The sequence below is a fragment of the Nanorana parkeri genome, unplaced genomic scaffold (assembly GCF_000935625.1).
Source record: "Nanorana parkeri isolate BGI_ZX_2015 unplaced genomic scaffold, ASM93562v1 scaffold94, whole genome shotgun sequence".
Taxonomy (NCBI): Eukaryota; Metazoa; Chordata; class Amphibia; order Anura; family Dicroglossidae; genus Nanorana; species Nanorana parkeri.
In genome coordinates this window covers 2130087-2155578 of record NW_017306362.1, presented here as the reverse complement: position 1 = coordinate 2155578, position 25492 = coordinate 2130087, and the positions used below count along the sequence as shown (strand labels likewise).

General features: G+C 44.4%; 1 protein-coding gene across 1 annotated transcript in view; it reads right to left on the bottom strand.

Moving 5' to 3' along the window:
* ERRFI1 (ERBB receptor feedback inhibitor 1) overlaps nucleotides 1-5368 on the bottom strand; it is a 24812-nt gene extending 19444 nt beyond the window's left edge. Inside the window, exon 1 of the mRNA XM_018552670.1 lies at nucleotides 5213-5368. The gene's annotated coding sequence lies outside the window, so the exon portion shown is untranslated. The remainder of the gene's footprint in view (nucleotides 1-5212) is intronic.
* Between the last annotated feature and the right edge of the window lie 20124 nt (nucleotides 5369-25492).

The window sequence follows — 25492 nt, the reverse complement described above, 5'->3', positions numbered from 1 at the left end:
ATGAATATACTTATAGATGAAGATGATTATTAGTATTGTTATAATACAGGAGTTTAGTTACAGAAGGGTCCAGTTTAGGACGAGAAGCTGATTCCCCATTTTTGATTTTTGTTTTTGAATGTTCCATCTAGAAGGAAAAATCAATGTTCTATAGAGATTAGTCCTGGATAAGGACAGGAAGCCTGTCAATCAGGTCTGCTCTGAAAAAACATTTAAAGCAGCTACTACTAGAAGAGGGAAGAAATCCATCCTGTGATCTGCACTTCCCCACAGAAATGGGTAAAAGGTTTTGGCGCAGTAATAACTTTATTGACACGTTGCATTGTTGTTGCACGAATTGGGAAATGGCACCAACACCACGGAGCCGGTATACGCTCCAGGATTTCAACACGTATTTACAACCGCCAGCCCCGCACCGTATTGCACCTTGGAGATAACGATCAGTGAGTCACATTATGGCTCACCTATGTTCCAGTCCAATCATGCTCACACTGCACTTCAGCCAATTGTGTAAACTGTCACTGAACTGAGGAAAAGATAATCCGTATCACGAGTGGGACCTACTAAACCAGATCCCCACTGGAAGCATTTTTTTTTTTGCAGTCATAAAGCAAGTCATAAAAAGGTCACAAGTGATTTATTTTTATTATTTTATCATTATCATGTTATCAATTTATTTTAAAAGTGAACTCCAGGCACAAAACCTTTATTTAAACGTATTCCTCAATGGCTACAAAGGATAACATTCTACCAAATGCCTTGGCAAACCCAGTTATTGCCTTATAAATGTATTGGTGACATCTTCACTGTGTTGTACATAGTCTGTGTAGACAGCAGAGATGTGGGAGGGGCCTGCATGCTCCACCCACTACAGGCTGCCCGGGAGGGGGCGGATACAAGACCAGTCACCCTGCACAAGGAGAGAGAGCAGTAGTGACCGGTCTTGTATTACTGGAAGCAAAGTTTCACATTGGATTATTGCACAGATCTGGAAAATGCTAAGCACAAAAAGATTCAAGGAGGAATATCTATCTATCTATCTATCTATCTATCTATCTATACACACACACACACATACTGTATATACGCATACATACACACATTAATACATACATACATACATACATACACACAGAAACAATATTCACTTTAAACATCTGCTAACAAGGCAACCCAAAGGTGGCCAAGACAAAAAAAAAACCCCAAAACTAAAAATGCTAGTGCATGCAGGGACAAACAATAGTCACAGAGTGCTCACAGAGTCACAACATGCCCAGCGATTTGCATGTTTGAGCACTCTGTGAAGGATCCTGCCAGAAATGCTGCCTGGGTGACACTTCCTTTTACAGGATGACAACGCTAACACAGAACCATGGGGGTGGCAATTAGCATTGTCACCCCAGCAATGACTATTTGAGACTACATAGCGGAGTGATGGGCAGTCATTGCAACTAAGTAAAAGAAGAGGGAATACTTCTTCTGGGTCCAGTATTGAAGCCAGCAGGTCAGTACAATAGCCCAGCAACTAGAGCAGTGGTGGGCAACTCCGGGCCCTCCAGCTGCGCTTTAACTAAAAATCACATCATGCATGTGGCTGTCAGAGGCTTGCAATGCCTCTTGGGATTTCTAGTTCCACAACAGCTGGCGGGCCGGAGTTGCCCACCAGAACTAGAAGGTTCAGAAAGAGGTCCCCATACGCCCAGTACTGCTACCCTCTAAATACAAAATGTTCCCATTTTACAGGACTGTTCCAAGTTGCACACACAAGCCCGGCTCTGCAGACCTGAACTTCATACAGCAGAAGGAGGAACTGTACTGAGAGCCAGTCAATGCATAGAACACCAGACGGGTCCATAGTCCACGGCGTGTATTTACAATGCAGATTGCTTTTAGACATCCACTGACACAAACAAGGCAGCAGACTGTAAATTTAAAGAAGAAGAAAAAAAAAGCTCAACCTCACCTTTCTTCACCCCTGACAGTTGCTTAGCAACCATTCTTGTCATACCTGTGTTGCAGGTGCACCTTCAGCCAGGGACACACCCCCTTAAAGTGACACTTCCAGTCCTAAAACTTCACATTTAGTATGAAGACACCAGACTTTTTTTTCCCCCTTATCTGATATTGTTATTTTACCACATCTGCCAACAAGAGCGCCAAACACTTCTATCCTGAGAAGGACTACCTGAGAACGCGAGACATTCATCCAAAGCTTCAAGTCTAATCACTAGAGAATATAAAGGAAGACAAAATCGATAGAGGTTTGGAAATCAAGTAAGGACGAAGTAAATTAAGTGAAGGGGGATGATAGATGATAGACAGACAGGTAGGTACACTCACTTCATTGACTGTTTCTTTACGGTCTTTCAAAATACCTACATTATCTATCTATCTATCTATCTATCTATCTATCTATCTATCTATCTATCTATCATTTTGAAAGAAAGTAATTAAGTGAAAGGTAATAGATGAGATAGATAGATAGATAGATAGATAGATAGATAGATAGATAGATAGATAGATAGACAGACAGACAGACAATCTCTCACCCAAAATTACTCTTTCTTGCTTGCTTTTAAAACATCTCTCTCTCTCTCTATTATCTCTCTCTCTCTCCCCCCTCATTCTCTCTCTCTCTATTATCTCTCTCTCTCTCCCCCCTCATTCTCTCTCTCTCTCTATTATCTCTCTCTCCCACCTCATATTCTCTCTCTCTCTCTTCCCTCCTATGTATAAATATTGATTACAAACACTCCCCTATATTGTGGGTTTGTCGTCTTGTACACAGTGGAAGTGTTGTGCACATTTCAATTTACATTTTTTCTAAACAATAAACACTGAAGCTGATACAATGTTACATCTGTATCAGCCAAAGAGTATCATTTGTCTAGAATCCCCAAGACCTTCACAACAACCTGATGCAACCTCCGCATGTCCGGGAAACCACAAAAACCCAGGCCCTATCCCACCAGCCAACTCCGTGCAGGGGCAACAAGGAGCCACTGTGACACAAGAGAGCCCATTGAGAGAACAGTGGTGTACACATGGTGTGAAGCCTGCAGACCTGGACACAGGGATACACACTCTGCACAAGGGGGACATTGCCGGGGAGCAGTGATCAGTCCTACAAGGGGGACATTGCAGGGGAGCAGTGATCAGTCCTACAAGGGGGACATTGCAGGGGAGCAGTGATCAGTCCTACAAGGGGGACATTGCAGAGGAGCAGTGATCAGTCCTACAAGGGGGACATTGCAGGGGAGCAGTGATCAGTCCTACAAGGAAGACATCGCAGTGAGCAGTCCTACAGAGGGGGACATTGCAGAGGAGCAGTGATCAGTCTTATGAGAGGGACATTGCATAGGAGCTGTGACCAGTCCAAAATATTATTATTATTATACAGGATTTATATAGCGGCAACAGTTTGATACATGTACTAATGTAATAATCCATAAGCAGTAAAATCAGATATTCCGGTAGTTGAATGGGTAACTCAGAGCCCTTTGTCTTTTGACAGCCACTTCCTGCGCCGTATCACTGTCTTGTACTGCATGGTAACATTACACACCTGTACATCATCCGGGATGGGATTTTTTTGTACTGCACAATTTGAATACCTTGTACTGTACTCTTACGTCAATGTTTGGTTCAATGAACTCGGGCAATTTAAGACACCCTTGCACTCTACTGTAAAATACAGATTATACCGTACACCAGAACACAATGCAGCTTAGCTCCTAATGCTAGACAGCTTATTCCCAGTATTAAGGAGCACTTGGTACTGTACAGTATGGAGGACTACAGGTCCCATTAAGAGGTTCTTGTACTGTACAGTATGGAGGACTACAGGCCCCATACAGAGCACCTTGTACTGTACAGTATGGAGGACTACAGGTCCCATACAGAGCACCTTGTACTGTACAGTATGGAGGACTACAGGTCCCATACAGAGGTCCTTGTACTGTACAGTATGGAGGACTACAGGTCCCATACAGAGGTCATTGTACTGGATTTTACTCATATCATTGCACCATGGATGACTCTACTCCTCATACTGTGCAATATTACTGTTCATTACAGGGATCACTGTGCTGTTCCTTAGACAGTCACAGGACAACAATACTCTACATTAGATTACTGTGAGATAATTATACTGTATTACTGGGGTCACCATGCACTGTGCAGCAATATGTACTATGCTGCACGGTGCATGGGGACCTTTGGGGTACTATGATTTGGGACTATAGTATTTTATGAACAACAATATGACTGAGTTCCTCAAAAACACTGATCAGTGTACTGCATGATACCGCTACTGTACAGTATTCATGAGATCACAGAGCGGTGTTAGACATCCGAGTACTGTGGTACCATTGCACTGTAGTCTGGTTGACAGTATCAGGATCATTAAAGTCCCTGATGAGTACTATATTATGTGTATTGGACAAAGCTAAAACATCCTGAACCCAAGAACAAGCAAATATAAACATCATTTCTATCTATATAATATATATACATATATGCCACAGCTTTCCAGTCTTTAGATATGGTGGCTGGATTAGTTTCCTATTTCCAGTTTATATCTTTATTCTCACCTTCTGGCCCTGCTAGTAACACACTTCCTGTCCTAGGTTGACCACATTAACACACAATACTGTATGGATGAACAGCAGCTGTCCTGACCTGGACTACAAAAATTCTCCCCCTCTGATAGCTTCCAATGCATAACACAACCACACATTACATCTGGCATGAGCAACTGACTTTTTGCTAAGAATGCCCATAGCCTGAAAAGACAAGAAAACGAATGCAGCCACCACATCCAATTACTGGTAAGTAGACATCAATTACATTTCAGATTTGGGGTTCAGATATACTTTTAGAGGGACCGGGGACTGTACAATGTTACTGTGCTGAAGTTGATACATAATAACAGTGCATAGATAAGGTTGCTGCACCCGGCAATACATATCAGCCCTGTACAATGTCACATAAACCACTGAGCCCCACCATACTAATTCACTGAGCACCCTTGTGGTCCCTGGACTGGACTGTGCGAATTCTGGTCCTGGTGTTAGTAAATCGGACGCTTCTACACATTATTTGACATTTCTCCCTTCTGCGTAATCCGATGAACTGTACACCTAATGCACTAAGAGGTCGGATCCCCCCTCCCAACCATCATCTAGCACTGTTAGCAGTGGCCAGAATTTACCTGTGCATGGTGCTCAGATCATCCCTTGGTTCATAAAGCAGCAGGCTGTGTGCTCCACATCATTGGGCTCCCCAGTAGAATCCAGAGTATTCCAGGCTGATCTGCTTGTACTGTCCCTTGTGCCTGCCTGCCTCCACCTCCACCATCCAGTGTGTATTTCCTCCTGGCTTGTAAGGCAGAATAGTGTATATGAATGGGTTGGGCAGTGACGTATTTCTGCTTTCTGCACTCCTCTGTGCCCACATTGACTCTCCCCTCAGCATGTGCCAGGGGGTGCTGTAGCTTCAATTAGGAAGAATGTTACATTCTTCTACACTTTTTTTTTTTGCAATGATGTTCCACTGTGATATGAAATGTTTGTTTTATTTAAGGTAAGAAAAAAAAAGTAACACATACTGTAGACCAAAAAAAATAAATATATATATACATACAGGTGAAACTCGAATAATTAGAATATCGTGCAAAAGTAATGGCAGTAAGTTCTGCAAAAGGGGCCCAAACCAAGTACTGAGTACATTAGTTACAAAACTCACATAGTAGTTATTTATTATTTATTCATTCATTATAGTATTCGTGACTTGTTTATGTCAGTTATATATATTTTTTCTCCTATGGGAAGACACATTTGTGTAAGAAATTATAATGTTATAATATTTTTTAAAGGCAAAAACAATATTATTGTTTTTTTAACAACCCTTTAATAGTAATAATCAAGAGTGCGGCATGCAGTCACTTTCAAACTGCAGGCTTAGTTGCTCACTAGTGTGAAGCCATGCTGAGTCTTGTAGTTCTGCCAGGGTGGAGAGGATCAGATCACCCACCTCATGTTGTTTTTTTGTAACAATGATGGGACTTACATGCTTTGGTTGTAGCAGCCAATCAGAAGTAGGGTGTTGGCTGTAGCAGCCAATCAGAAGTAGGGTGTTGGCTGTAGCAGCCAATTGGAGTTCAGCTGTTTTTTTTTTGTTTTGTTTAGAAACACAAACATGAATGTGTGATTTATTGTTGTAGGCAACACTTCCTTTGCATTCATTTTTATGAAATGCCTCTGACTCATTGTATTTGGAATGAATTTTATTGGCTGAGACAGTAAAGTTTTGAGTATCCAAAACATTACCAGAAATTTCAAACAATGCTGCAATTTGACAGCTGGTAAAGTTGTAGACAGATTTGGAATTTCTTTCAGCAGGAACATGGGGTGCCGTAAAGCAAACCTGTAAGCCTTTATGGAAGTGCTACCTGAGAGTCATGCAAGCCAGAAACCAGACTCAGAGCCAGGAGGGGCAACCCTGGAAAACCAAGGCTTGGTTCTCAACTGGTGGGTCTTGACCCAAAAGTGGGTCGTGACGCCTTGTTCAGTGGGTCGCCGTGTGCCTTCCACTTTTCTAAGTGAGAGTCTCTTAGCCTCCTCCTAGCGCAGCAATGTCATTTCTCATGCAGAGGAGCCATTCAGAATATGCTGCCTGGAGTCGAGTGTCAGCTTGAGGTGGGGTGGGCTGGAGCTATGGCTACGGGGGAGCTCCATCCATGCATGCAGTGCTTACAGCTCCCTCACGTGCCCTGTAGAGGTGCCTGGAGCGGAGTGATGTCACATTTTGGCTCCCGGCACCTCTAGAGGGCACGCATGGGAGTTGTACAAGCAATCCATGTATGGAGGGAGCTCCGTCATAGCACAGCAGCCCAGCACTGGACCCCAGGCTGAGGATCCGCTCCAGTTCTCATAATGGCACCCCAAACACACCTCCTGCCCACAGTTCAATCGCCCGCACCGGAACGCACGGTACCGCAATGCCGGACAAGAGTGACTGTATTTGGAATTAATTTTATTACGCACGGTACCGCAATGCCGTGTGTTCCATTGCAGTGCGACTTGGGTCACCACATAATGACCAAGGACAAATGTGGGTCCTGAGGTTACACAGGTTGAGAACCACGGCTCTAGTGCATTGTGCGATGCATTTACCCTGCCTTGAGGTGGACAGGCATTACAATAGCAGTTCCATTCACAGTCTATACAATATGGTTGGGTAGTATGGTTAAAAAAAAATAGAAGTAATTTGGCAGGCAAAATGTTTCTAAACCATGTATCCAAATGTGTATTAGGCTGTTTGGATGGACTTTGGCTTTAGCTTTCATCAGATGACACCATCAATTTTGGTGTCACCATTGGTAATAAGGTGGGCTTGAGAGTAGAAAGCACAGAGCTGGGTTGGATTGTGCAATGAGCTAGGTAGAACCTAAGAATGCATTCCTAGGAAGATTGTGCAGTACCATAGATGGTTCTTAGTACACAGGAGGATATGGAGATTGGCCAGGCTATATCTTGGAAGAGGTACACACCTGCAAGGAAACAATATCAATGCAAGTCCCAAACCATTACTCCAGGGCTCTCTACATACTGTTCCCAATGAGGTGGGTTGACCATATTATTACTGGCCTGTATATAGGCACACCCCAAAAAACACTGTGCGAGGTGAGATTTAGGCCTTGGAGGACAGAGAAGGCAAGCAGTGCTGCAAAAGCATACAGGGCCCAGTTCACAGTGCAAATACATGATTAGTAAAATGCACATTAGTGCCGCATCACTCCAGAGACAACACTGCATTACGTGCAATTAATGGATAAGTGAAGGAAGCTTCCTTGATCCTCATCCTCTGGTTCACTAAAGTACAAATTACTGGTGACTGTTAGGAAGACATCACTGCCAGGAGCTGATCTGAGAAGGGTGTCTGGCTTACTTTCTTCCTTCATTCTTCCTTCACTTCCATTTACTTCCTTAATTTTTATCCTTTCTCCCTCCTACTTTCTTACCTTCCTCTTTCCATCCTACTTCCTTCTTCCTTCCTTCCCTTCCACTCCTGCTCCCTCCTTCCCTTCCTTCTTTCATCCTTTCCTTCCACTCCTGCTCCCTCCTTCCCTTCCTTCTTTCATCCTTTCCTTCCACTCCTGCTCCCTCCTTCCCTTCCTTCTTTCATCCTTTCCTTCCACTCCTGCTCCCTCCTTCCCTTCCTTCTTTCATCCTTCCTTCCCTATTTCCTTCCTTCTTTCCATGCACTGGACATATTTTTCCTTGCTATTTTTATCTATAACAGACCACACTTCAGCTTAGTACATACACTATATTGCCAAAAGTATTGGGACTCCCCTCCAAATCATTGGATTCAGGTGTTCCAATCACCTCCATTGCCACAGGTGTATAAAATCAAGCACCTCGGCATGCAGACGCTTCTACAAACATTTGTGAAAGAATGGGTCGCTCTCGGGAGCTCAGTGAATTCAAGCGTGATACCGTGATTCCTTGCTACTACATATTCCACGGTCACCTATTAGTGGGATTATAACAAAGTGAAAGCAACTGGGAACAACAGCAACTCAGCCACGAAGTGGTAGGCCACGTAAAAAGGACAGACCTGGGTCAGCGCATGCTGAAGCGCACAGTGCGCAGAAGTCGCCAACTGTCTGCAGATTCAATAGCTACAGACCTCCAAACTTTGTGTGGCCTTCAGATTGGCACAACAACAGTGCGTAGAGAGCTTCATGGAATGGGTTTCCATGGCCGAGCAGCTGCATCCAAGCCTTACATCACCAAGTGCAATGCAAAGCGTCGGATGCAGTGGTGTAAAGCACGCCGCCACTGGACTCTAGAGAAGTGGAGACGTGTTCTCTGGAGTGATGAATCACGCTTCTCTGTCTGCTAATCCGATGGACTTGTCTGGGTTTGGCGGTTGCTAGGAGAACGGTACTTGCCTGAATGCATTGTGTCAAGTGTAGAGTTTGGTGGAGGGGGGATTATAGTGTGGGGTTGTTTTTCAGGGGTTGGGCTTGTGCCACCTAAGTTCCAGTGAAGGGAACTCTTAAGGCATCAGCATACCAAGACATTTTAAACGATTTCATGCTCCCAACTTTCTGGGAACAGTTTGGGGATGACCCCTTCCTGTTCCAATATGACTGCGCACCAGTGCACAAAGCAAGGTCCATAAAGGCATGGATGAGCGAGTTTGGGGTGGAGGAACTTGACTGGCCTGCACAGAGTCCTGACCTCAACCCGATAGAACACCTTTGGGATGAATTAGAGTGTAGACTGCGAGCCCGGCCTTCTCCTCCAACATCAGTACCTGACCTCACAAATGGTCAAACATTCCCATAGACACACTCCTAAACCTTGGGGACAGCCTTCCCCGAAGAGTTGAAGCTGCTATAGTGGCAAAGAGTTGACCAACCCAATATTGAACCCTACGGACTAAGACTGGGATGCCATCAAAGTTCATGTGCATGTAAAGGCAGGCGTCCCAATACTTTTGGCAATATAGTGTACACCAGACTGTACTAGGAGGAAATCATGCTGAGTACACACTGTGCAAGCCCTGGGCAGATGGCACCAAGGAAAATTGCATGCTGATATATGTAGTTCCCTGATGTAAAAATTAAGGGGGGGGGGTCTTTATTTTTTAGAAAAAAAGTGCCAACCTGTAATTAGGAAGTATAGAGGCTTCCTTTGCAGACCTCCCAAGGTAATGCTAGGTGCCTGACTGTCATTTATATAAGCAGCTTTAGTATAAGTCTGGCCAACTGGCCAAGAATGTGTACCAGGAGTCCTGACTTCACCCTGATTTTGAATCTGCATGCTTGTTCCAGGTCACTGCATCTGAATCTGCATGCTTGTTCCAGGTTACTATCTCCGAGGTATTGAAGCCAGAGGCAACCAGGAAAGTGGCATTTACCTAAGCGGGTCAACACTGGCAGATTTCCTAATTCTGACGGTATAGGTCTTCTTTAATTAAAGCAACTATGTACCTGTATGGGGCTGCAGCAGTGACCCTCCACCCCGCCATCAGGGAAGTGTACTGTGATTTATCTTGACATGTACAATAAAGTGTACAGTACGGTTACTTTATTTTGTTCTGCTGTATTTGCAGATATGCTATGCTGTTTACAATGGCTGGCATCATTCATAGTCAAGGAAATGTGTATTATTGCATGTGACAGGGAAATCCTTAGGGTTATGTTAGGTGAAGGCAAGCCTGTCTGCTTAATAACATCTGCAGGCACGCAGGCAGGCTGAAAAGCTGGCATATTCAAAGAGCTGCACTGTAAGCAGAAGGAGAAGAAAATATTTGTAAAGTGTTTTGGTCAGGTCAGTGCAGGAGTGCTGTGTGTACCATGTGGGACACAAAGACTGGAACAGTACATACAGAGTTCCTGACAACTATCTATCTATCTATCTATCTATCTATCTATCTATCTATCTATCTATCTATCTACAGCTGTCAGAATACCCAACCACTGACTGCATCTTATTGTCATTGATCAGCTGACTTTCTTCTGCCCGGCTCCTTCGATTTTTCAACTGAGGTTTGTGGTGGTGTCAGCAGGGCCACCCACAGGCCAATTCCTGTAAATTTGAGATGTGTATGGTCAACTTTGAAGTGAAATTCCAGCCAATCATATATATTTTTTTGTAGTAGATGGAGTGGGTAATCTCTCTCAGATTGTTATTGCTATCCTTATGGGGATTCTCACTTCCTGTGTGTCCTGTAGTTCCACTTTGAGTGGAATGTGGAGGGGCGGCACCCTGGAGCTCAGAAGCAGGGCTAGGTCCTAACCTGTTTAACCCTCATCTCATACCCAGGGTAATCCTTAGCCTTTTTGCCACCGGAGGCGGTGGGGGACATGGGGGTGCTTGTGGTGTACACTGGTTGTCTGTAGCTGGGCAGGATGCTGGTCAGAGCATTTAGCTCAGATCCTGGCAAACAGTGGCATCACCGGTTGCCAGGAGCTGATGGGATGCGGGCCACGTGGGATCTCCCCGCCCGGCTCTTAGCATCTTTGCACGCTCTGGCTGTGTAGTAGAGTGGCCATGGTGCTCTGTCTGCCATTCCCCCAAATGGCCCAAAGAGATGCCGCCTGAGGCAGCAGCTGCCTCGTTATGAGGAAGGCCCTGCCCATACCACTAAATTATAAGATTTGCCTGTCTATGGCCAATATAACTTTCTCTAATGTACCGTATATACTCGAGTATAAGCCGTCCCGAATATAAGCCGAGGTACCTAATTTTACCCCAAAAAAATGGGAAAAAGTATTGACCCGAATATAAGCCGAGGGTGGGAAATGAGGCAGCTAATGGTAGATAGATACCAATAAAATTACATTAATATTTATTTAAAAGAAAAATAACCTAGCTCTGTAAGTGGAAAAGGGGGTACAGGGCTACATATCATGTACTACGGATCATTTAACCCATTCATATTAGCAGAGGATAATTGTAAATCTATTGTTCAGTGCATTCTATATGTAGTATATAGTACATGTACATATAGAGTGCTTGGCAGTCTCCGGCCAGCTAAATTAGGACCCGGAGACTGCCAGATGACCCCGCTCGGAGCGCCGCACACCGGAGCAGCAGTGACGCGACGCTCGGCGAGGTAAGTAAGAAGACGCGCTGGCGCTGACTCCAGTATAAGCCGAGGGGGGCACTTTTCAGCCAAAAAAATGGGCTGAAAATCTCGGCTTATACTCGAGTATATACGGTACATTTTTTTAAGCAGAACTCCAGTTTGGATTATTTTCTTATCTGTAGTTCAGAGGGGGTCCTTACGCCACTCATTTTTTTTCTGTGCACTACAGCTCCATGTTCTGCATGCGGGGCCCTTTTATGTGCTCTCCTCTGGCAATCGCTTTGTGTGAACTTCTGGCTGCATGACCTTGAACCTCAGCAGTCATTTCCTGATGCAATCAGCTGTCATTTTAACACCCCACCTGTAGATCCCAGTGCTACAGAGGGGGACGTAATAATGCAATCGCCACATCTAGGGGTCTTTAACCTCCCTGGCGGTATTCCCGAGTCTGGCTTGGGGTTAATTTTCAGTACCAAGAGCGAGCCACACTCGGGAATGCACAGAAAAGTGTCACTTACCTTGTCCCTGCGAGCCCGCGGCGTCCTCTGCTGTACGCGGCCGGCATCTGAGTTTTACTTTCGTTTTCGGGCGTCACAGCAGGGGGCGGAGCCGGCTGGAAATTCAAAAGTGAAAACATTACAGTTACACAGAATACACACAATACAATGTAATCTGCTATAATTACACTTATGTATCAAACCATTTCACTTCAATTTTGTCCCTAGAGCTTTGTCCATACCAGGGAGGTTAATAATATCCCAAACAGCTCAACAGCCACATTGCCAGCAGCTTGAACTGCAAAGACTTCTGGGACTTTCAGTCCCTGTGTTGGCCACCGCAGGAAGGAGAAGAATGGGAGTGGAGTGGCCAGTGGCTGCTATATTACATTCTTAAAAAAGGTATTTACCTACAAATTTAAGATATCTAGTGTACATTGTCCAGAGGTAAAGGAGGGGAGTGAGAGGAAACAATTACTTTGATGCCTAGAGTTCCTCTTAAAGATTTTCATGTAAAGTTTGTATGGAATTTGTGAGTTCATTCGTATAAGGAGTTAATTGTCAAGCTACGCCTTTCTACTGTAGTGACTGACAGGTCACCAGCAGTCCTGGCATGGTTATCTGCTATCTCACAGACACATGCTGCGCTGTTATGCCCGTCATTTGGGCACTCTTTACGTTAGCAGAAACGGGAGACTTGGCAGGCTTGGCGGACTCGGTGGAAGTCACGTAGTACATTCACCAGGGCATGTGATTCCAAATGTGTGCTGTTTTCATAAACATCATCAACTGCTGCATTGCGTACCTTGTCAGAAATGTACCCAGTTCCCTTTCTAGCTCTCCCTACGTCCTTCCTGCTTCCCTACGTGAGAATTCCCAGTAAAAGGAGCTTTACACATTAACCTGTCATCCAGACACTGGACACGTACCGCAGTGGATTGTAGTTTTTTTGTCTGAGAAGGCTAAGATACACTGCTACATTTCTTCAGTTTTAAGAGATTATAGGAAAAAATACGCAAAAAAAGTCCATATGATTAACATAATGTCAGCAATAGAGGAACACATGATAATTAACTGGTTGAGTGCTGTTAGGTATGTATTCATTGTTTAAATGACAGGATAAAAAATAGTAAGGCTGCGTTCTAAGGAGAGGTGCAGTTGTCATATTGGCAGGTCCCCCCTTCTTTCTGTTCCCCATTATTCCTTTCCTTACCTTTCCATTTCATGTCCTTTTCCTGTGTTTTGCCATTCCTTTTCTTTTAATTTCCCTAGCATTCCATTCTTTTAATTCTCCATTGCTTTTCCTTTTCTTTCCTTTCCTTTCCCTTTCTGTTCCTTTATTTTCTGATCCTTTTTGTTAACTTTCCTCTCATTGTCTTAAGTTTCCTATCATTTCCTTTCTTTTGAGTTAATTTAATTTACTTCCCTTAATTTCCTTTCATTCCATTTTCTTTTCCTTTCCCTTTCCTTTCCCTATATTTCCCTTATGTACTGTTCCATTCACTTTCATTTACCTTTTCCTTTCCTCTTCTTTTTCTTTATTTCCTTTTTTTCTTTCACCTTTCCTTTCCCTTTCCTTTCTTTTCCTTTTTTCTTTCCTTTCTTTCATTTGCTTTGATTACTTCTTACTTCCTCTCCATTTCCTCTTCCTTCCCTTTCAATTCCATTTCTTATCCTTTCCTGTCCTCTTTCTTTATTTTGCTCTTCCCTTTCTTTTTCTTTCATTTTCCATTCCTTTGCTTTCTATTCTTTTATTTCCTTTTCCTTTCTTTTCCCTTTCCATTTCCTTTCTCTTTCTTTTCCTTCTCAGTATTGGAATTCTATCCCTAGCTGCAGGTAAACACTGATTATGTGGACACATGTGAACAGTGGTGGATAGCCGCGGCTCCTGTCAGCCTGTCATTGCGTTGTACAAGCTTCCCAGCTGCAGCTGTTCGCATTCACCTTTTATCCCAGCCTCAGGAATCTGCTGTCTGGCCCTAATCACACATGTGAATGTGTTACTTTTTCCTTCCCTTCCTCCTCTCTGAGTTGCTTTCATTCTCCAGTTCCTTTACATTTCCTTTCATCACCCCCCTTTTCCTTTCCATACATTTGTTTTCTTTTCAAATAAACATTTAAAGGACAAGTGTTTTGTATGGACCTCGGAAAGATTAAAAGAACAGTCGGCAGTATCTAAAAAGTCTCCAAAACCCCAGCAAAGATAGACTTTAACAAACTAGAGGGTGTTCTAACCATTCCACTGTTCACCCATCATCAGTTCTGACATCCTGTCTTTGCACCCTCAGCCGTGGCAAACTTTACTTTTATATTGAGCACTGGTGTGACCTGCCCGATCCCAAGCTCTGTAAAGAACGTGACAAGAATGCAGCATGAACCCTGTGACACCACAAAGCTACAATGTAGAAAGCCCTTAAATCGTTTTATTTGTCTTTCAATAAAATATAAGTCAGTCTAAGTAAAAGGAGTCCAAGTCCACGGGTGCATGTGGAAATGTATCCTGCAGAACACACTCTCCGACATTTAGAAAGAAAGAAAAATCTGCATGAAAGTGATTTATTTTTAATCATGTGATCTGCTCGCTAATGTTCTCAATGAGTAGGAGATTGGCGGCAGGTCACGTTACACATTAACTGTACCTGCTATTTACCAAAACTATTCGTATCCTCAACGCTATGAACATCTGCTTGCAAATAAATGTTCCCGTTTGGAGGACAAAATCTACAAGTTTGTAATCTTACTTACCTCTGATGCCTTTAACCCTTTGGTGCCAGAGCGTGCTTCATGCAAAGGCTAAAGGGGGCCACCAGAATAAAACAGAGAAAATGCAAACTTGTTTCAGTTGTGTCCCGGAACACGTGTCTGCTGCGTGGCCTCATTGATTATCAATGGGGTTATATCTGCTCGGACATCGCTGAAAAATGGTACATGTTTTTTCAGCCGCGATCATGCGCGATTGCATAGGCGGAATTGTGGCGGGAAACAAGTTTTTAGACATAGAAGTCTCCTTTACCATTAAACTCTACTTCCTTGCAACATTTGTTATTTTCAGGTTTGAGTTCCGCTTTAAATCCCGACGGATCTGCAGGTTATAGTTTAATAAAAAAAATCATTTTTTTTCCCGTATATCCGGAATTTGCTGCTTTGCCCACACAGCGTTATAAAATGGAACACTTGACAGCGTTTGGGTGTTTATAAAAAATTAGGAATGTGAGCGGGAGGAGACAGGACAATCTGGCAGGAAATACCAAACCCAACTTTTTATTTGCACTGTGCGAAGTCACCCACTTCGGGGAGGTTAATAATATTTACGTTTGCCCACTCCGAGGACGGCGAGTCTCAAAAGGCAAAAGCAGGACAGAGCAGACTCTGTGCGTCAGGTAATCGCCGGTGTTTGCCCATTGCCCAGCGAATTTCTGATAAAATAAAACCTCTAGCGAGGTCGCGTACATTAACCTCTTCATGTCCAGCTAATTATCACCGTTGCCCCATAACAACATAACTTGTTTTCTTTTCAAGGTATTTTTATATTTTAAAGGAGAACTATGGGGTTAAGGCTTTTCCCCATAGTTCTCCTTAGGGTAACGGGAGGGCACAAATTAGCGTCCTCCCGTTACCCTAGGCTCAGTATACCGCGAGCTGTAGCTCGTGGTATACTGAGACGCCGCTCGCGGTATACTGAGACGCTGAAGCGGATCCCGACAATTATGCCTGGATCCACCCAGCTGCGTGACTGACAGCTGGCTCTGCCTATCTAGAGGGGTACCTCTAGATAGGGGTACCCACCCCCTCCCCCGTCCGATCCGCCAGTCAGCGTTGGCGGATCGGAGTCACCTCATAGTTCTCTTTTAACCAATTCTAATGTGACATTTATGAGATAGGGCAGACCAGGCTGGGGCAAGACTTATCAAGACTGAGCCTTGTGTTATCCAAATGTGGCCACATTTAAGTTTGGCATGCATGAGGGAGGGTGGTTGTTTAAAGAGAACCTGTCACCACTGGACATATTCAATAGTTGTAATATTTAGTCTAAGGGCCCGTTCACACCATCTATTTGTGGTAACGCGTACTTGAAGTGCATTGGTGCGATCCGGTGCTATTCATTATTAATGGCACCCCAACATGCCAACGGATGTGCGTTGCAGCAAATGCTAACTCACAGCAACGCAGTAATGCACATTGTAGCGCTACCAAAAAATAGTGCAACAAAACAGAGCACCGCAATATACCCTAATGTACCTACATTGGCAGGTGAGTTGGGGTTCCAATGTGTGTTGCTACCCATTGCGGTAACATACGTGGTAATGCCTGCATTGGTGTAAATGGGCCCTTAAAGTGGACTTTAATCATTTCTGACAATTAAGGGCAACCATAACATTTTTCTTTAATCTCCAGTACAGTAACTTTGCCTAGGTTGAGATGATGCCATGGGCTTGCTACAGGCAGACGGAAGCATTTTCTCAGTCTTCTCTGCAACATACTGTGACATAATGACTTCATAGCAAGTCACATAAACAAAGAAGCGGGCAGCTTGTGCTGATGCCATTGACTTTATATGACTACATGCCCATATTAGATCGATGCCATTGACCAAATATAGCCATGTGGCCATGTAAGGTCAATGATGTCACAGCATCCTACCCCTTTGCTTATGTGCAGGAAGTCCCTAGCCGCAGCTGATTGGGCAGCAGCAGCAGAAGGAGCTTCTTTCTGATTTCGGACTGAACCCCTATGCACTGGCAGAAGCAATGGCAAGGTAAAGTAACAGTCTCCATCTTAATGTAGCTTTTTGTATCTTGTAGTAGGGTGAAACAAATGTGCTCTTGAAATCCAGCGTTGCATACCATTAAGTGTAATCACTGTATTTAATTTACGTTGCATAAAGAAATAACAGCACACAAAGTACATTAGCAGAGCTTACACCCCACCCTTGAGTCCCACATGCCCAAAGTATGTTTGCCTCACTAATTAATGCGGTGTACCCAAATGGAATTTATGTAATATAATTATCATGTGTATCTTGTTAAATATCATCCTGGTAGCAATTAAAGTAAAACAATAACAACCACCGGAAATATTGGCTCTTCCTTACTTCCATAATATAAATACATTTAAAGGGAACCCGTGTAATCAGTTCAAAGAAAGCAAACCAGCACAAGGGCTGTAGAGTAGGCAGCATGCGGTGCCTGTTCATCTTTCCCAGGGCTTCTTAGTATCTGTATATGATCTGTATATGATTATTAGGACTGTATCAAGTTATTAAGATGGGCAAAAAGCTTGCATAGAAGGCTGACGAAGATGCTGTCAATTGAGAGGCAGTGCCTTAGTGCTGTCAGTCTGTGCTATGTACAGTGCTTTAGTGGTAATCACTTTCACCTTGCAGCCTTGGTGGTCCTTGGTTTGAATCCTGGTTAGGGTACTATGTTCTCCCTGTGCTTGTGTGGGTTTTCTCTAAGTGCAATCTGTATGCACAGTGGTTTAGCAGTTAGCACTTCCACCTTGCAGGTCCCTGGTTTGAATCCTGGTCAGGGTGCTGTCTTTATTACAGGTATTTATATAGCACCAACAATATATGCAGCGCTTTACATAGTTGCACATTCACATCAGTCCCTGCCCTCAAGGAGCTTACAATTAAGGGTCCATATCTCACATGCAGGTCTGATTTAGACAGGAGCCACTAAACCTTCCAGCATGTCTTTGGAGTGTGAGAGGAAACCCACGCAAGCACATGGAGAACATGCAAACTCCTGGTCAGGTAGTGTCCTGACCAGGATTTGAACCGGGGACACCCCAGTGCTGCAAGGCAGGAATACTAACCAGTGGCGTCACAAGAGGTGTGTGGCCCGCACCCGGGTGACACCATTGGAGGGGTGACACGAAAATGACAGTCATTTTGGTGTCACCCCCTCTAAAAAGTCGGGCACTCGGTCATAGACCGAGAGCTCGACAGTGTCAGGAGAGAGAAGGGGGCACGGCGGCATACCTCATCCCACCGGGTGAAGGTCCCCTCCTCTCTCTGCCGGCGGCCATCACTATGATGGCCACCGGCAGGCGTCAATTAGATGACCGCACTGCGGGGTATCACCCAGTCTCCGCTCCGGAGCATGGAGCCGGCTTCCCGGCCAATCAGGAAGCCGACAGCATGTAATGACGCGCTGACTGGCTTCCTGATACTGGAAGTATCAGGCTAGGCATTGGAGCATTTTGGCGAGTATGAGTACTCGGCCAAATAGTCGGCATCGGCACCGCTACTAGTATCAGTATCAGTGCATCCCTAGTCACCAGGATCATTAGAGAGGGTGAATCTACCTAAAGACTGCAATAAAAACCTGACAGATGTTCTAGTGCTTGGCTGCTAAATTCAAAACAAAGAAAATTAGTTTTGCCTAAAGATAAACTTTACCTGACACCGGGGTAGAAGTGATAGTGCTTTATCACAGGCCTAGTATAGCCACAAGTGTTATCTTCATAACATCGGCTGCTTGGACAATTTCCTGCTGGCTCGAATACCCATATATAGGAAATCCATTGACATTGCACCAGCAGGGTGTGCCCTCTCTCCTTCCCAAGATCCTGAATACATTCTGGGCGACTTACAGAAAAAGTGACAAGGAACATCATGACTCAGGCTGCCAGCTGTTCATACTTCTGCACCTTCACTTTACACAAACAGAAAGTCATTGAATGTCTGATGAGAAAAATCTTATCAAATAAATATATGACTTAGATCACACAGATGGAGAGTAGGGATGCACGGATGCCGGTTTTTCGTTACCGAGTAGCAATATTTTTTTCCAGTGCTCGCCGATACCGAGTACCGATACCGGTGCCGTGTGCCCCCAATTATCAGGAAGTCATGACCCGTCGCCCGGCTTCCTGATTGCCTGGGAAGCCGGTGTTCTATTGAAACAACACCGGCTTTGCTTGCCGAGGCTGCCTGGCTTCCTGACCAATCAGGAAGCCGGGCGGTAGGTCATTACGTGCCGCACGGCTTCCTGATGGGTCAGGAAGCCAGGCTGCCCAGAAACAAGTGATAGCAGCTTCCTAGCCAATCAGAAAGCCGGGCAGCATGTCATGACCCACCTCCCGGCTTCCTGATTGGCTAGGAAGCTGGCATTACTTGTTGCTAGGTAGCTAGGTGACCAATCAGGAAGCCAGGAGGCAGGTCATTATGTGCGGCCCGGCTTCCTGATTTGTTAGGAAGCCAGTTGCACTTGTTGGTGGGCAGTCTGGCTTCCTACCCAATCTGAGATCTCCCTCTGACTGAAATTTCTGGTATCGGAGGTAAGTATCGGAGCATTTAGGCGAGTCTGAGTAATCACCCAAATACTCAGTATCAGTACTGATTTTGTTTTGTTTTTTTGAATCAGGAGAACATAAAGGGAAAAAAGCCTAAAAAATGTAAACTTCTGCAGCCACCACATCTAAGGACCGATAAGATGTGATGTATCATATTTTTTGTTCTTTGGATGAATTATCCTTTAAATGATAAATACAAATTCTAATGCTGCTCATTCCAATGTTTGTTTCTTGCATTGTCCTTTTTCACACGCTCTTCCTCCCTCTGCGGCTGCCCCCTGATAGTTTCATTATTCTGCTCCTCCAACGCGACGCTGTGATTAAAGATGATGTTAAAAACATGAGCTGGTTCCATGTAAAGGGGATTTCTAAATGAATCTGATAGAAAAAGAACATGCATGGGAACATGAGCGGCAAGCCAGGATTTTGGTTTGCAGGCTTCTAAGTCAGAAAAGCTATTAGAGTTGTAAAATTATCTGCCGAGTCCTGTGAGATAGGGAGCGACATACAACCAATTAGAACTCATCATTCCCTAATAGTGCGTCATTATACTGAAATTTGATTGGTTACAATCAGAGGCGTAACTAGAAACCTCAGAGCCCCGATGCAAGAAACCATGAAGGGCCCCCCATTCCATAAAAAAAATGTCGGCGCCTTGGCAGTTACCGGGGTGGTGCATGTGTGTAGTCCCATGAGGCAGGGCCGCCAGTTGAAATCATGGGACCCCATACAGGTTGGGCTGTGCGGATTAATTATTATTAATAACTATTTGTATATATTTGATTATTTACTTTTTATAAAAAAAAAATCAATTTTTATGTATTAATTTTCTTTTACCTTTTTTTTAACTTAACTTTATTGCTATCATATGGGGGATAACAAGCCTATTTGTGATAGCATTCAGAGATGACAGGCTCTCTTTAATAAGCCTGCCCTCCAATACAGAAGATAGAGCATACATGTGCTCTATCTTCTGTATAGCTCTGTTTGTGACAGCTGACACAGGAATGCAGCGAGTACAGCGGTCCTGTGTCACTGATCATGGAGCAGAGCGGAGAACGGAGGTTGATGAACTGCTTTGCCGTGAGGCTGGGGTCCCCCAGAAGAGCAGGGAACCCTGAAAACCATGGCACCGAAGGAGGCAGCCGGCGGGACGGACGGACCATGAAGTCACAAGGAGGCTGCCTACAAGTGATTTCAGTGGCTGTATAGCCAGAAGCAGGGCTAAATGTAGAAAGAAACCCTCGTCACTAGGTGATAGATGCAGTGGAGGCCAGAAAATAGCTCCAGGAGTTTCCTGGCAAGTGCGCCACTTCATGAAGATCTCCTGATGAATTGCTGCACTTGTCACGGAACATGCGCTGGTTTTAGCACACTGATTGAATGTGAACTAGGGTTGCCACCTGGCTGGTATTTTACTAACCTGCCCAGGAAAAATGGAACTTGCTGCCAATGTTATTAGCAGGATTGAAATCCTAGGCTGGTAGTTCTCTCTAGTAAAGGTGGGGACCTAACTTGTAAGTTGACTTTTCAGACAGCAGAACCCTTGGAGATTTGGAGATGAAAATTCGACTCCATTGATAACAATCAGAGAAAACCTCAAAAGTTAGGCGTCATCTGGAATTCTTAAGAAGCATTGGATACCTGGCTTAGGGTTGCCACCTTTCAGAGATTTACCCACACAGTCTGCGTTTTGGGTCCTGAATGTGCTGTGTCCAGCTGAAACCCAGACACAAGATGTCACAATGTCAGGCAGACAGGGGCAACCACGGGGGCCTGGTGTTCCATCTTGAGTGCATGGAGGAGGCATAAGACATGGAGGGATGCTGGAACATGGGGAGCAAGGAGGTGTCTGAAACACAGGGTGCAGATAAGTCTTGAAGGGCCTGGCTCCTGGGATTGGGTTAGACAATATATGTAGAGAGAGAAAGAGAGAGAGAGAGAAACATTGTCAGTGCTTGTCAGTCGTGGCACAAAGCTCACCACTGGGCTATGAAAGGGTTACACAAGCTCCACAAATACAGATCATTCTTCTAACTCATCACCACTATAAACGTTTCCCTGGTTGCTGCCGTTCCCCAGCAGTCCCTGCAGTGAGCCGCCAGCTCTAGGTGTCAGATTATACACTGGAGAGTGGGAGAAGCTGGCCTCCATCCAGGCCCCTTGATTAGATAGCAACAACTAGAGGTTACAGACCGGAGCGCACCATCAGCCACTTTCACAGGCACTATAATTACACCCAGCCTGGCTTCCATTTGTAATAACATTTTGTCATATTCAGAAATGAGGTGGTCTACTCTGCCAAGAAGTTGAAGGGCTGAGATGACATGTGAGCTGCGAAGCAGGCTGTTTGAACTGCACTGTGCATGGCCTACATGGACAACTGGCAAGTAGGTACCCAGCCCTCCTGAGGCAAAAATGTGTACACAGAGCCCCATGTTTACACACGACGAGCCATGATGGCTAAAATTGATAGAAACTAGAGGTGGACCGAAATTGAAATTTTGAAACCGAAACGAAACTGAAATAAAAAAAATTGTCAGGCCGAAACCGATACCGAAAATGTTTATTTTTATTTATTAATTCATTTTTTATTAAATATTTTTATTTTTTACTTTACTTTTAGGGGCTTCAGGGAAATATCAGGGGTCTAAACAGACTCCTGATATTTCCCTTTTAAAATAGAAAAAGAGATCGAGGACACAAAGTCCTCAATCTCTTTTTCTGTATCCCATGTTATCAATGAACAGGAATCCTCTATGAGTGTTCAGTTCATTCATAACATGAGGACATGGTATGTTTACTATAACCACAATCATGAATGAACAGGAGGTGGTGAACACTCCCATTTATTCATAATTGAGGATATAGTCACCATACCATGTCCTCAATTATCTACAAACACTCAGGGATCACTGATCGCTGAGTGTTTACACTTGCTCTCCTCTATGACACGCTGTCACAGGAGGCTGAGCGAACGGTGCAGGGAGGAGAGCTCAGCCTCCTGTGACAGCGCTGGCTGTCTCCGCCCACACACTGCTGTGATAGGAGGCTGAGCGGTGTGGGAGGAGACGCCGGCCGCTCACAGCGCTCTCCTCCGGCAGCGCTCGCCCGGCTATCACAGTTTCTCTCCTCCTCGCTGGGACACAGAGCAGCGCCCGGTGGGGTGGAAAGAAAGCAGGGATGCGCCGATGTATCGGCAGGAAAATGGCACTTTCGGCATTGTGCCAAAAGTGCAATTTTCGGCCGATATGTTTTGGCGGCCGATATATCGGTGAATCCCTAATAGAAACATCAGCAATACGAACCTGAACAAAAATCCGACTCATACCTCCTCTATCCAAAGAATAAAAATAAAATATTTTGGTAAAAGTTAGGCTTTAGACTTTATCATTTGTGCAAACTTGTTTGTCAATAGTTATTGTATTAGATATTGAGATTGTTGTCAATGTATCAAGCAACTCATAGACTTGCACTGTGAGATAGGGCAGAAAAGCACAACCATTCTGTAGCCATGTAAAGCAGGAAGCAGAGGCTGTGTATGTGATGAGCAAACATGGCTGCCCCATATACTTATATAAATATGATCTATACACAGAAATAATGTTTTTAACACTTGCAGACTATATCCAGGTGTCATTTTACACAGGTGCGACTGCAATTTGCTAGCTGCTCCTGTTGTGTAATACTAAGCAATACCCAGCTGTCAATTTGACAGCTGGTAAAAGCTGGTAAAAGCAACAGGTCGAGAGGAGCAAGACGTATGAGATGCATCCTAAAAACATAATTTAGGGCGTACCTCTTACATTCAAAATCCAAGACTCGGGTTCCACCATTGGAGCGGTGACACCAAAATGACTGCCAGTGCCCGACAGTGTCAGGAGGGAGGAGGGGACCCGGCGTAGGCATACCTCATCCCGTCGGGTGAACGTCCCTCCTCTCTCTGCCGGCATCCATAATCATGATGGCCACCGGCAGGCTTCAATTAGATGGCCACGTATGCGCGATGGGGTGTCACCCGGTGTCCACTCTGGTTGACACCCAGCTTCGGGACGCCCCTGACTGGAAGGAATTTTTTTCTCTGTTGGAGAATGTTTTGTAGGGTTTTTTTTGCCTTCCTCTGAGAGTTTGGGATTCAGAGGATGCAGGTTTTTCATTTATTTTTGTCTTTTGGTCGGACTCGATGGACATGTGTCTATCTTTTAATCATCTGACTTAACTATGTAATATGCTGCATATCATGATACAGCAGCTCTGTTGCTTGAAAAAGCAATTCTAAAAAACGTTGCTTGGAAAGGAAGACTTACCTCTCCATTGGGCAGAAAATCCAGAATTATGCTCACTTTATGTGCTATATCCTCTAGCACAGCGGTAACTAAACCCCGGCCCTCCAGCTGTGGTAAAAGTACCAATCCCATGAGGCATTGCAAGATTCCCACAGCCACGACACCCAGAGACAGATGCATCATGGGATTTGTAGTTTCAGCACAGCTGGAGGACTGAAGTTTGGCTAACCCTGCTCTAGCAGAACATTCAGCATCTGATACTTCCAGGTGAATCAGATGCCTGGTCCCCATCCAATGTAGTAAAGTGACGTTGGGGCCATCGAGAATATCTGCATTGTACAGCAGGGGGAGCAGATAACTTTTGCACCCAGATGTGTATGAATGTGAAGACTTTGCTGGAAACTGGAATCTCCATTTTGCCTTGAATTCATCATGAAAAATAGAAGTGCACTTCCTGTGCCTACAGCCTTACAGCTGTATATCTACAGCATGAGATCATCTAAGGCAGTGCTGCCTTTGACTGCTAGAGGAGAGTGAAGTCAGGACTCACTGCCCCCGATAGTAAAGTTTAAACACTGCAGAACCAGCACACAATGCTCTTCCAAAGAAAATAACATTTTATTCCACACACATCTGTGCAAAAAACAACCGCGTTTCTGCCTTACTTGGCCTCAGTCATAGCTATAGTCTAGTCTTAGCTATGACTAAGGATGAGCAAAGCAGAAATCCATCAATGGTTGTTTTTTTTTGTACAGATGTGTGTGTTATAAAATAATTTTCTTTTCCCCTTCTCCTTCCCTCCCTCCCACATGTTAGTATGCCATTCCCTATCATCCCTCCTTTCCCTATTACTCCCATAAGGTACAGACATTTTAATTGTTACAGAAGGTTCAACTACATCGTCTCACGGTCCTGCGCTATGCAACACCATTACACTATACACAGGTAATTTACTGTTGATATAAAGTTGTATACACTGTATGGCTCTGCTTACCCACCATTGTACTGCACTGTTTGTATTGTACCTGACTGCTTGGTATATTTAGCATCATTAGAACTATGTGACCTGAAAATACTTTGCAATCCTGTCTTATCTTTTGCATAACCTTAATAAAGAATTATTGATAAAAAATAAAACAAAATCAACCATGCAGCACTTTCTCAAGCGCAGTGCATTGTTTTGCATTACCAAGGGCTGTGGTATGCTGCACCAGGGGCTGTGATATGCTGCACCAGTGGCTGTGGTATGCAGCACCAGGGGCTGTGGTATGCTACACCAGGGGCTGTGGTATGCTACACCAGGGGCTGTGGTATGCTACACCAGGGGCTGTGCGATGCTGCACGTAAGGAATTCGCATTGAAGTGCTAACCAGAATGAATGGCAATGCACTACACCAAAATGCACAATGCATGTTGCCTTTTGATATGGCATTGCACAATTTAGCACAGCACTGGTGTCAATGGGCCCAAGACAATTTAATGTATGCCTTTGTTTTGCTTCTTTTGTGGCATTGTAGTAAAAAAGAAACACATTTTCATTATCAAAAAAAAAAAAGAATTTAATTTTTTTTGGAAGAACATTTTTGTGTTGGTTCTGCAATTTTTGAGACAATCACTCCTGTAGAATTTTATCCGTGCACTGCATGTGGATTACAAGGATGCATGACAGGGGTGAGCTGTGCGTTTTGCGTTTCCAGCCTAAAGTTTAAATGCTCTTTTGGTGTGGGGGAGGGGGGGGGGTGTAAAGCTTAGGAATACTTACCTTATTACCTTATTTCTCGCTCCTGCAGGCTTCCTACCTTT